Source organism: Orycteropus afer, unplaced genomic scaffold (genome assembly GCF_000298275.1).
Source record: "Orycteropus afer afer isolate SDZICR_OR568_19922 unplaced genomic scaffold, OryAfe1.0 scaffold00337, whole genome shotgun sequence".
In the NCBI taxonomy this organism is placed as follows: Eukaryota; Metazoa; Chordata; class Mammalia; order Tubulidentata; family Orycteropodidae; genus Orycteropus; species Orycteropus afer.
This window is the reverse complement of record NW_006921924.1, coordinates 3,699,182-3,711,864: the sequence shown is the minus strand read 5'-3', so window position 1 is coordinate 3,711,864 and position 12,683 is coordinate 3,699,182.

Below are 12,683 nucleotides of genomic sequence, written 5' to 3'. Positions count from 1 at the left end.
GACCAAACCAAACCAAGGAAACAAACTCACTGCCATTGAGTCAGATCCAACTCATAGCGATGTCTCCTAGGTGAAGATGTCATGCTAGGTAAAGTGGAGAGTCAGTGATAGGGGGCAAGACCCTCAGCTGGATGGATTGACACAGTGACTGCAATGATGGACTCAAGTATGGCAATAATTGTGGGGGTGGCACATGACTGGGTAGTGTTTCATTCTGTTGTACATGTACATGGGGTCACTATGGGTTGAAGCTGACTTGATGACACCTAACAATAACAGCATAATGAGGACTGAGTAAAATACATAGGAAAAAAAAAAACAGAGTACTGCTAATTCCACATGATTAATTTTGAACTGTATTTCTATGCTAATTTTGAGGCAGTCATTTTGTTAAAGGGCAAAGAATGCAAAGGAAAATATCAAGAAGAGCTGCATATTAATGTAAGGGAATGTTAATTGGATTCCATTATTCTCTGATAAGACTTAACTGAATTGTGCATTCACTTCTGGCCATCACATGAAGATGAAATGAGATAAGGGAAAGGCTATTGAAATAGTAGAACTGAAAAATTAACTCAGATTTGCCTTTCTAGCTCCAACCAAGCATCCTTTAAGTGGTAAAGAGAGCAGTCGTATGGTGTTGTTGTAAGGTGCCATCCAGTGTTTTTGCCTCATAGTGACCCCTTGTACAACAGATTGAAACACTGCCCAGTCTTGCCCCATCCTCACAATCATTGCTATGTTTGAGCTCATTGTTGCAGCCACTGTGTCAAGCCATCTCGTTGAGAGTGTTCTCATTTTTGGTGACTCTCTGATTTACCAAGCATGATGTCTTTCTCCAGGGACTGATCCCTCCTGATAACATGTGCAAAGCACATGAGACAAAGTTTCACCATCTTCACTCCTAAGGAGTATTCTGGCTATACTTCTTCCAAGACAGATTTCTTTGTACTTCTGCCAGTATGTGGTGTATTCAGTATTCTTCACCAACCTCATAAATCAAAGGCATCAATTCTTCCATGTTCCTTTTTCATTTTTCAGCATGCATATGAGGTGACCATGGCTTGAGTCAGGCCCACCTTAGTTCTCAAAGCAATATCTTTCCTTTTGAACACTTTTTAAAAGGTATTTTAGCACAGATTTGCCCAGTGCAATACATCATTTGAGTTTTTGACTACTGCTTCCATGAGCATTAATGTGGTATAAAAAATGTAAAAAACAAATTTTTTTAAAAAAGAGGGAGGGTGCATTTCACTATCTGGAATTGTTGAGAAAATGTCAACCAAAATTGAAATTTTATTTTATTTCAGATAACTGTATAATACATATAAATGAATATTTTAATAAATAAAAACATAAAGAAAATAAGAACAAAGAGATGTGAAACAACTCCCTGAGATCCTTGGCAAAATTTTAATAAATGAAACAGTGATTCCTCAAAGCAGCAGGAATTTTGTTCTGTTACCTCTTACAGGAATTGCTGTTGAGTCTTTTGCCAGCTATCTGCTTGGAAAGATGTTTGAGACCTAATTGAGTAATTTCACACACACACACACACACACACACACACTTTAGGCGAGTCAGTGGCTAGGACAGTGTAATTCTTAGAATTAATACAGAGAAAAACTATCATTTTCTACAGTTTTCTTTGGCATGGAAATTAAAGTGAGGCTGAATCTCCATGAGGCAGAGCAAAAATTAGCTCCTAGCAAATGTTGAGTAGCATTGGATTCTAAAAACATCTGTCTGTAGATGATGCTAATGATAGCATAGGACTGAAACGTGACACACTGACAAAGGAAATTTGTCCCACAAAATGTCTCCCATGGGAAAAGATAAAGATCCAACACTCAAAATCAGCAAAGAGGGATGACAAAGCAAGGTCCTTCCTGCCAAAGCATTGATAGGAGAAAGTGAGGGATATAGACCTGTAAATAGCTACTTTGCATACAGAAAGAAAAAAAAAAGGTTACTAGCTTCTAAATGAAGTATGGTAAAGTGTCATTGGAGGAAAGAGAAAAAGTTAGTAGTGATTTCATTGAGGAGGTGGTATTGAAGTAATTCTTGAGGTGGGTCCAAGAGATGCGAACTTGAAAGTGGTAAGCCCATAGGACGATGAAGCCATGGATTTAAAGCATGAAATGAAGTATGAAAAGAGAAGGAAGGTAATTTCAAAAGCCTGGAGAGTGTCTGTAATGAAGGGTGAACAAAGAAAGGGAGCTACAAAAGAAGGCAGAGATGTGATCACACTGATACAATGGGAACTAGGAGACAAAGGTATCTCATAAAGGAGCATGTGGGGAGAGGACACTATTAAGAAACGGCACGATAACCAAATACTGCTGGGACATGATCAGAGTAAAGTTAGCCAAGTGGCTGATGAATTTGGAAATTAAGCACTTATTATATTCAGTGATGTTAGGAAGAGAGTGTGTAGTGAAGAGGTATACAAATAAATCATATTCATTTTTCTTTTCAGTAAAGGGACAGAAAGGAAAAGCATCCCAAAGAAGTTGTATAATGAAATTTTTAATGGAGAACTTTTAGAATAATTGTGCTAAGTGGGATTGTCTAATTAAGACTAGAGACAGAAAATGACAAGGAGGTAGAGAGACAGACACACTTACACACATCCAGATTTTGAGGAGATAAAAAATAACAGGATAGGGATGACTAGTAAAGAAGAGAAAATGAAAGCAGAATAATGGGGAGACAGATTGAAAGAATAGATGGAGATTTTTTTAAATTTTTATTTGGGTGAAGATTTACAGAGAAAATTCACTTTCCATACAGCAGTTCACATATACTTTGTCTCATGTCATTGACCACAGTTTATCACAATGCAACAGCTCCCCTCCCACTTCCTCCCCATAGTTACCTCTTCCCAGTGTCCATCCCTTCATACTCTCCTGCCACCTGAGCTGTCTAGATGGAGATATTTTGTAGAAGAGAGTTAGTAGAAATCACACTGAGTGGTTTCCTTCTTCTCAATGAAGTGGCAAGCAAGAACAAAGTTAGCTGGGGTTTGAGAGAAGTGGGAAATGTTCCAAAGATTGACTAGGAGGGTTGAGATAGTGTTCTGGTTACCTAGTGCTGCTCTAACAAGAATATAGCACAAATGGGATGGCCGTAACAAACAGGAGTTTATTCTTACAATTTGGAGGCTTTAAGTCCAAGTTCAAAGTGCCAGGCTCTAGGGGCTGGCTGAAAGCCCCTCAACTGTGGGGTCCAGCTCTGTCTCCTGTTCCTGGCCCACTGAAGCTAGAGGCATTTCTTCACTCTGACAGCTGCTGACTGCTGAGGCTGATAAGCCCCAAGGTTGACAAGGAAAAAGGGTATGGTCCCGATGTTACCAAAACCACACGGCAGGACATTAACTTAAGTCCATTGTAAGTCCCAAGGTTGGCAGAGCATAGCAGGCTGCTGAGCAATGACACGGCTACATGCAGGGTCCAAGCGTGCCATAGGCCAGAGACCATTTCCAAGGCTGTTTCTTATATATGGGAAGCAGACCACATACCCAAAGGCAGCTGCTCAGCTGCTCCCAGTAGATCCCACCATGGAGTTGATTACCAGTCTCATCATGGGGAAGACTACATCCAGCTGCCCAGCCACTCAACCAGGCCCAGCCAAGTTGACACACAAACATAACCAGCACAGATAGCAAAAGGTAAATAAAATAATTACATAGCTGCATCAAAGTTTTGGTTGAGGAAAGTTAATGTGAATTTGTCCTCTCGTGGTTCTCTGATCTCTGTCTCTACTGTTCAGTCACATGGGATTAGAAACAAGAAACGCAAAGAGCTCAATTCAGAACTCTATGAAGGAAAGGGTGTGAAAGTAGGACTGTCAGACTGATCAAATAGAATTTGAAAATGTGGTGGGCTGGGTGTAGTTTGACTGAATGACCACAAGAGCTTGTGTTTAAAGGAGGAGAGGAGTCTGTGTTTGAGTTCCAGATAAGAACAAGTTACAACTGTGGCCACAAAAGTGTAGTGGAAGCAAATATTTTCAGAGTAGAGAGTGTTAATGTACTGTGGTGCTTAGGGGTCATATGGGTTATGCGTGTGGAAATTGTTGTTACCTTGGACAGGTGACTGTGTGGAAGGAAACATTAGAGACGCAACATGTGGGAGGTACCTGGGGTAGATGATGCCAATATGGAGGATGGGAATGTGGAGGTGAATTTGCATTATGGGCTTCAAATTAGGAGTGGTAGCTGAAAGAAGGTGATGGAACAATGCAAGGCCAGTAGCTGAGATGAGTGAGGAAAAGTGAAGAAAAGGCAAAACTGCTCTCTTGGCCCTCAAAGGAAGAGGATGAGTAATATACTCTTGGAAAAGCCATGAGGAAAGTAGAGCTCTCAGGGACAAGTTGAAAGTAAATCATGAAGCAGAATAAACACTCTAGAGGTAAGTGGATGTTATCAGAGATATAAAAGTGTCACAAAAGAGGATGAGCTGACCTATATGACCATGTGAAATAAAAAAGTTGGGTTTTCATCTTGGTAAGATACCAAGATGGATGTCAGAGATGAAAGAAGGTAAAGTGCTCTGTCCCTGAGATGTCTGAAGATGAATGGCGTACTAGAACAGAGAGTGAGTATGTGGGCAACACTTACGACGCTCTGTTTCTCAAGAGCATTGCTAACACTGTATTAGTTATCCATTTCTGTGTAACAAATTACTCCAAAATTTAGCAGTTTAAAATATATAAATCTTCTAATCATTTCCATGGGTCCGGAATCCAGACATGGCTTATCTGGGCACCTCGGCCTCAATGTCTCTCATGAGTTGCAGTAAAATTATTAGATGAGGTTGTGGTCTGAATTGCAGGCTCAACTGAGGGGTGCTCCGTTTCCAAACTTAGTTACATGGTTTTTGGCAGGAATCAGTTCCTTGCAGTCTTCTGCGATTAGAGTCTCAGTTACTCCTTGGCTATTGGTCACAGGCCTCGCTCCATTACTTGCTATGTGAGTCTCTTCATGTGTCAGCTGACAACGTCGCACCTGGGTTCTTTCAGAGTAAGTAAGTGAGAAAGCTCAAGAGAGCACAAGCATCCAAAAAAGAGTTTAGATAGAGTTCATGGCTTTGGTTTTTTTATAACCTAATTTTCATAAATGGCATCTCATTATTTCTACTACATATTATTTGTTAAAAACAAGTCAATACATTTAACCCACACTCAAGCTGAGGGGTTTCAAAGATCCATTTGTAGAGTCTGCCTACCACAAGTACTTAGCCTCATTTCTTGAGTGTAGTGAGTTTTAAATAAATATTTTTTGGATTCACTGTTTGATAGACAAGAGTAGCACAAATTCTACAGGACAGGGAAAGAGGAGTGGTTGGGAACTAATGAGACAAAATGGGTATTTGATTGTGATCCTGAGTGAATGCCAATTCTAACATCAGTCTGTGAACATCCAGTCACACTAACACATAAGTAGACTCTTAATACTTAAGAAGCTGGGCTTTGTTTGAAAATAAATGATGTTTATATAACATGAGGATATCTCATAGTCTTCAGAATGCCCATCTGTTACTAGTATACATTGAATGGTATCCCCCAAAAATGTATGTTATAGGTACTAACCTCTATGCCCATCTTTCTCAGCAGAAAAGTACTTAAGCATTTTTCCTCCAGAGCTCCCTTCAAATATATTTAGAAGGAAGGATTTGCTCTAATTATAAAATTTAAAATATATTAATTGCTAAAGGAGTGGGAAGGAGCTCTGGTGGCACAGTGGTTAAAGCATTGGACTGCTAACCAAATAGTTAGCAGTTTGAACCCATCAGCCACTCTAGGGGAGAAAGCTGAGACAGTCTGCTTCCATAAAGATTTACAGCCTTGGAAACCCTATGTGGCAGTTCTACTCTGTCCTATAGGGTTGCTATGAGTTGGTATAGACTCAATGGTGACCACTATCCCTTCTTTTCCTCCAATTTCTCCCATTTGTAATGGAAATTTCTACTTCTGCTTGTTCCACCATGGTACTTTGGCAACAGATAACATGAAGTCTATATTTCAAAGGTTCATAGATGAAAGGGGATTTTTGCTCCAGGATGTAATATGCCTAGTGTTTCAACCGTATTTGATTTAGGTGATTCAGAAGATGAGATATTGGACTTTGAGTTGACCTAAGACGTTTGGGATGATGTGATAAGGTGAATATGTTTTGCATGTGGCAAGGACATGAAGTTTTTGGGGCCAAAGTGTTGACTGTTATGGATTGAGTTGTGCCCCACACAAGATATGTGTTATGAATGATAATCTCTGCTGCAAAAGACCTCTTTAAAGTGTTAAGGAGCAATGATGACACTTTAAAGAGAAAGGTATGCCTGAGCAAAGCCATGACATTTTCATTCAGTTCATATGCAAAGAAAGCTGCAAAGCTGGGCAATGAGTAAGGAAAACCAAAGAATAGTTGATTCCTTTGAAGTATGGTGTTGCTGAAGAATATTGAATATGCCATATACTGCTAGAAGAATGAAAAAAATCTGTCTTGGAGGAAATATAGCCAGAATGTTCCTTAGAAGTAAGAATAGTGAGACTACATCTCATGTACTTTGGACATGTTATCAGCACGGACCAGCCCTAAGTCCCTTGTGGTAGTTAAGGTTGTGTGTCAACTTGGTTGGGCCTGGTTGAGGGGCTGGGCAGCTGGTGGTAGCTATTCCCCATGATGAGACTGGCAATCAACTCCATGGTGGGAATCTACCACAAGCAGCTGAGTAGCTGTTTTAGGGATGTGGTTTGCTTCCTGTATGAAAGAAGCAGCTTTGGGAATGGTCTCTAGTTTTATGGCACGCTTGAACCCTGCATGTAGCTGAGTCATTGTTCAGCAGCGTGCCATTCTCAGCTGATCTTGAGACTGTCAGTAGACTTGAATTAGTGGCCTGTGAGGTTGTTTGGTAACATCAGGACTGTGCCTTTTTACTTGTCAACCTTGGGTTTGTCAGCCTCAGCAGCCAGCAGCTGTCTGAGTGAAGAAAAGCCTCCAGCTTCAGTGGGCCGGGAGCAGAAGGCAAAGCTGAGGCCCAAGGCTGAGGGGCTTTCTCCCAGCCCCTAGAGCCTGGCACTTTGAATTTGGACTTAAAGCCTCCAAATGTAAGAGAATAAACTCCTGTTTGTTAAAGCATCCCATTTGTGGTATAACCTTGTCAGAGTGGCACTAGATAACCAGAACATCCCTCCTAGTCCAGTCCTAGGTCCCTGTGGCCATCACACTTGGTAAAGTCTGTGAAAAAGAGGAAAATCCTGAATTAGTTGGACTGACTCAGTGACTATGAGAATGGGCTCAAACATTGCAAGGACTGTGTAGATGGTTCAAAACCAGACAGTGTTTCATTCTGTTGAACATAGTGTCACTGTGAGTCAGAATCACCTTAGTGGTACCTAACGACAACAAGAACAACATACCTGTAGTTATAATCTCATTTGAGAATGAGTTTTCTGTTATGGCAATGAGCCAAGATTAATGTAGGATGTGTCTTGAGTTAATCTTTTACAAGAGATAAAAAGAGCAGATTGGAGAAGTAAAGATGGTGAAAGAGAGCTGCCACCACATTAAGATCACCCTATAGCAGATGGTAAAGGGGATAAGGACCTTTCTCCAGAGCTGACAAAGAAAGCTTTGGCCTAGAGCCAGCCTCCTGGATTTGGACTTCTAGTCTCCTAAACTGTGAGAAATTAAATTTGTTTGGTGAAGCCGTCCATTTGCAGTATTTCTGTTGTAGCAACACTAGATAAATAAGACAATTACCAATCAGTTAAAAACCATCAACAATAGGCAACATCATTAGGCTGTGCTTATTTTCATTTGGTGATTTGAACTGACATGTTCTGTGGTGATTCATCGGTTGCTCTTAATATTCTGTTTCATACTTTCCTACTGAAAGTTTCATGAAGCCATCTAAAGGAGAAGCAAATGTTCAATAATGTTGAAATTTAAAAACAAATTGTCCACAATTATAAGTCACTGATAAAAAATTCTCCTAATTAGAACATGGATGAGGATCTTAATGAGAATATTTTGGCCAGCTCATACTTAGACCGGTGAAGAGAACAAAAAAGGTCTGTAAGGGAGGAGACAGGAAAAGCCTCCAATCCCCTCCAATTGTACAACTCTGTCTTTGAGACTTAGATCTTATTCTACATACAAGAAAGCCTGGTAGTTCCTTTATTTTTACATGGGGTCTACTTTCTGACATAGCCAAAGCCATTTTCTCCAACTCTCATCAGTGTCTTTCTTCCTACATCTATTTGAATACTGTAACTTCTAATAATCCAAAATGTCCAAAGGTGAAAGGACATACTTGATGGCAAATAGCATACTGAGAAATGCAGGATGCCAAACTAAAAAAGCCCAGTAGGGTCCTAAAAGTAGCTAACAATTACCTAGCTAAAAAGAACAAATGTGTATCAGAGGCTAAAATATAGTCTAATCATAATATTTTGTCAGTTTTGGATTTAACTCAAATTCACTGCCATCAAGTCAATTCTTATTCAAAGCGACCCCCATGGGGTTTCCAAGGCTATAAATCTTTATGGAAGCCAACTGTTTAATCTTTCTACTAAAGAGTAGTTGGTGGGTTTGAACCATTGACCTTTTGGTGAATAGCCAATGCTTTAACCATTACCCATCAGAGCTCCTTAGTAGTGGATTTAGGTACTGTGGTAGTTAAGGTTGTGTGTCAACCTGGCTGGGCTGTAGTTTTGAGTGGCTGAGTAGCTGGATGTAGTTAATCCCCATGATGAGGTTGGTAATCAATTCCATAGTGGAATCGGCTGTTAGCAGCTAAGTAGCTGCCTTCAGGGTGTGGCCAACTTCCAGTACATAAGGAGAAGCTTTGAGAAAGGTCTCTAGCTTTTTGGTGTGTTTGGATCCATGCTGCCTGCCAATCTTGTGATTGTTCCTGGACTTGAACCAGTGTTCTGCCATGTTGTCTGCATATCTTGGTGTAATTCCTGAACTTGAACTGGTAGTCTGCCTCGTTGTCTACTAATCTTGGGACTGTGCCGTTTTACCTTGGGTTTGTTAGCCTCAGCAGCCAGCAGCTGTGTGACTCAGAAAAAGCCTCCAGCTCTAGGGGGCTTGGAATAGGAAGCAGAGCTGAAGCCCAAGATCTAGGGACCTTCACTCAGCTCCTAGACCCAGCACTTTGAACTTGGACTTCTAGCCTAAGGCACTTGACTGCTAACCAGAAGGCTGCTGGTTCAAACCCACCAGCCACTCCTCGGAAGGAAGGTTGGACAATTTACTTCCGTAGTGATACCGCCTCGGAAACCCAAGGAGGGTCCGACTTGACAGCATATAACAACAACAACAACAAACTGTAAGAGAATAAACTCCTGTTTGTAAAAGCCATCCACTTGTGATACGTCTGTAACAGCAGCACTAGAGAACTAAGACAGGATCCTGAAATTCAAACCACAGATCTGAAACTACGCAATTGGTCTAAACTCATGAAGCCTCAGTGTGTGTGTGTGTGTGTACACACATATATAGGTACACATACAATTCTGATGCCTTGGAGTCTATTCCCATCAGTGGTGACCACATGTGTCACAGAGTGGAACTGCCCCATAGGGTTTTCTTGGCTGTAATCTTTATAGAAGCAGATCGCTAGATTTTTGCTTTGCTGCACCACTGGTAGATTCTAACTGCCAACTTTTTAGGTTAGTAGTCATGCATGTTCTTGCCGTGGGGGCCTACCTACCATTATAATGTTGTGTATTAGATGAAAAAAAGTGCATATAATAGTAGTTTATGGACCTGGCACTTAGAAAATACTCTCTCTATGTATTTTTTGTTTCCTTTGGTTTGTATTTTTTTTTAGATATTTTCTTTGTGATTACTATGGGGATTATAGTTAATATCTTATATTTATAATAATTTAGTTTGAATTTATACCAAATTAACTTCAATGACATACAAGAATTCTGCTTCTATATAGATATTCCCTCCATTTATTATGTTGTCATAAAAAATTACATCTTTATACATTGTGTGCCCAAAACATAAATTTATAACTTTTTTATGCATTTATTTTTAAAATCATGTAGGACACAAGTGTACTTAAAAACCAAAACTATAATAATATAATCCTTTGTATTGGTCCATAAAATTACCTTTACTGAAGATCTTTACTTCTTCATAAAGCTTCAATTTACTGTCTTGTATCCTTTTATTTCAACCTAAAAGACTCTCTTTATAATTTTTTTGCAGGTAGGTCTACCCACTGCCATCGAGTCAATTCTGACTTATAGAAGCCCCCACTGGGTTTCCAAAGATATAAATCTTTATGGAAGTAGATTGCCTCATCTTCCTCCCGTGGAGCAGCTGGTGGGATTGAACTGCTGACCTTCTGTTTAGCAGCCAAGTGCTTCCCCACTACACCAACAGAGCTCCTTGCAGGTAGGTCTAGGGGTAACGAATTCCCTCTGTTTTTGTTTTCCTGAGAATGTCTTATTTCACCATGTTTCTTTCTTTCTTTTAACTTTATGTTGTGATTTGGGTGGAAGTTTACAGAGCAAGCTCATTTTCCATTCAACAGTTCATACACTTTTTGTTTTGTAACATTGGTTTTAATCCCCACAATGTACCAGCTCTCTTCCTACTTCTTCCCTGTGGTTTCCTTTTCCCTGTGTCCTTCTTTCCTATACATTCTTGCCCTCTGAGCTATCTTCCTGTGCAAATACTGCCCTTCTGTTCTCCGATGGTTGATTGTTCTAAGGAGTGTACCTGTCTGGTGTAAATGTTCACTTTATACTCCTGTCTATCATTTGGCTAGAAGCCAAGGGAGTGAGTTCAATTCTAGGCCCAAAAGATGACTAGGGGCCGTAGTCCTGGGGGTTCACCAGTCTCTATCAGATCAGTAAACCTGGTCTTTTGCACCCTCATTTTTGAAGGACTGTTTTTCCAGATATAGAATTCTTGGTTGACAGTTCTTTACTTTTAACACTTTAAATATGTCGGTCCACTGTCTTTTTCCCTCCAGTGTTTCTGAAGAGAAATAAATGTTTCTTGCTGAGGATCCTTTGTATATGATGAATCACTTCTGTCCTGCTGATTTCAAGATTATATCTCCATCTTTTTTTTTTTTTAATATATAGTTTGATTATTATGCTTCTTGCTGTGGATCTCATTGGGTGTATCACAGAGTTTGTTGAATTTCTTGAACATTAAATACATGTCTTTATTGATATTCTCATTTTGTTCCTATATCATTTTTCAAATTTCATTTCATTTTTTGTGTTTCCTTTAGTTCTTTGTATTTTTAATACTGCTGTTTTAAATTTATTGTCTAGTAATAGTAATTTCTTCACTTCTATAGGGAAGGTTAGTGTTATTCTATTTTGTTCTTTTGAATGAGTCATCCTTTTCCATTTGTTTGTACGCCGTGCTATTTTTTGTTGAAAGCAGGACATTTGAATGCAATAATGTGGTGAGCCTACTCTAGAAATGATATATCCACCCCCCTAGTTTTAATGGGTTTTGTTTTAATTGTTGAAGGCTATAGTGGTTCATTTCTTTAGTGACTTCCCTTAACTTTTTTCAAAGACTGCCTTCCTGGTTGTGTGTGGACACTGCAGTTTCTATTCTGTAGCTTGTGTTCAGCTAGCATTTTGCTTGAATGCCTGGGTTGGAAAAACAACAGTAACAACAACAGCAACCAGTAACCTCCCTAGTCTTTACAGATTGGCTCTGTGATGGGGCATTTCTTAATCACTTATCTAGATCTCAGCTGAGCCTTGGGATCAGCAATGAGGACAGTGTAATGTCTTCTTAGGCTTTTCCTGAGCATACATCTTGCCCTGGGCATGTATGTGACTTTCAGAATTTTTAATATACAGAGTGCTGACCTTTTGGTTAGCAGCAAAGTCCTTAATCACTGTGCCACCAGGGCTATTTTTGAATGTCTCAATTTCTCAAAGGAACTCCCTGGCTTCCCTTTCCAGTCCTGAAAAGTACTTTCTTGTGTGCTTTAATTGCACTCTTTAGTTCTAGGTACCTATAGGTGATTACAGCCTTCAGATATTGCCTACCTCCCCTCTGGCCTGCATGAGCTCTGAGATAGGCCAAATTGAGATAAATGCCTTACTTAAATTCTTTAGAGAGTCCCAAGATGGGTTAGAAAAGACACATAGAATAATTTGTGAATAAAGTCTGCTATGGTCCCTCAGGAACCAGCAGCCTGTCTTTAAGATAGCACTGAGCAAGAGAGGGCGTTCCCAGAGTTCTGACATAGTTGGAAATCTTTATCCTTTTCTTTTTTTTCCCTAAAAATTTTATTATATATAAAAAAGCAAACTCACTGCCATCTAGTCAATTCGACTCATAGCAACCCCTTCTTGGGTTTCCGAGGTGATATCTCTACAGAAGTAGATTGCCCAACCTGCCTTCTGAGGAGTGACTGGTGGGTTTGAACTACCAGCCTTCTGGTTAGTAGTCAAATGCCTTAGCCACTATGCTACCAGAGCTCCCATTACCATATATATATATATGTATATATTTAGTTAGTTCATTGGTTGGTTAGTTAGTTAGTTAGTGGCTAAAATACTTTCTACACTGTAAGATTGTTAGTTGACCATAATATAGATTCATAAAATCAGAATATCTTAAGTCTTGAAGAAGGCAGTGACATAACTAGGGAAAATGTACACAAATCATATTCTATCTA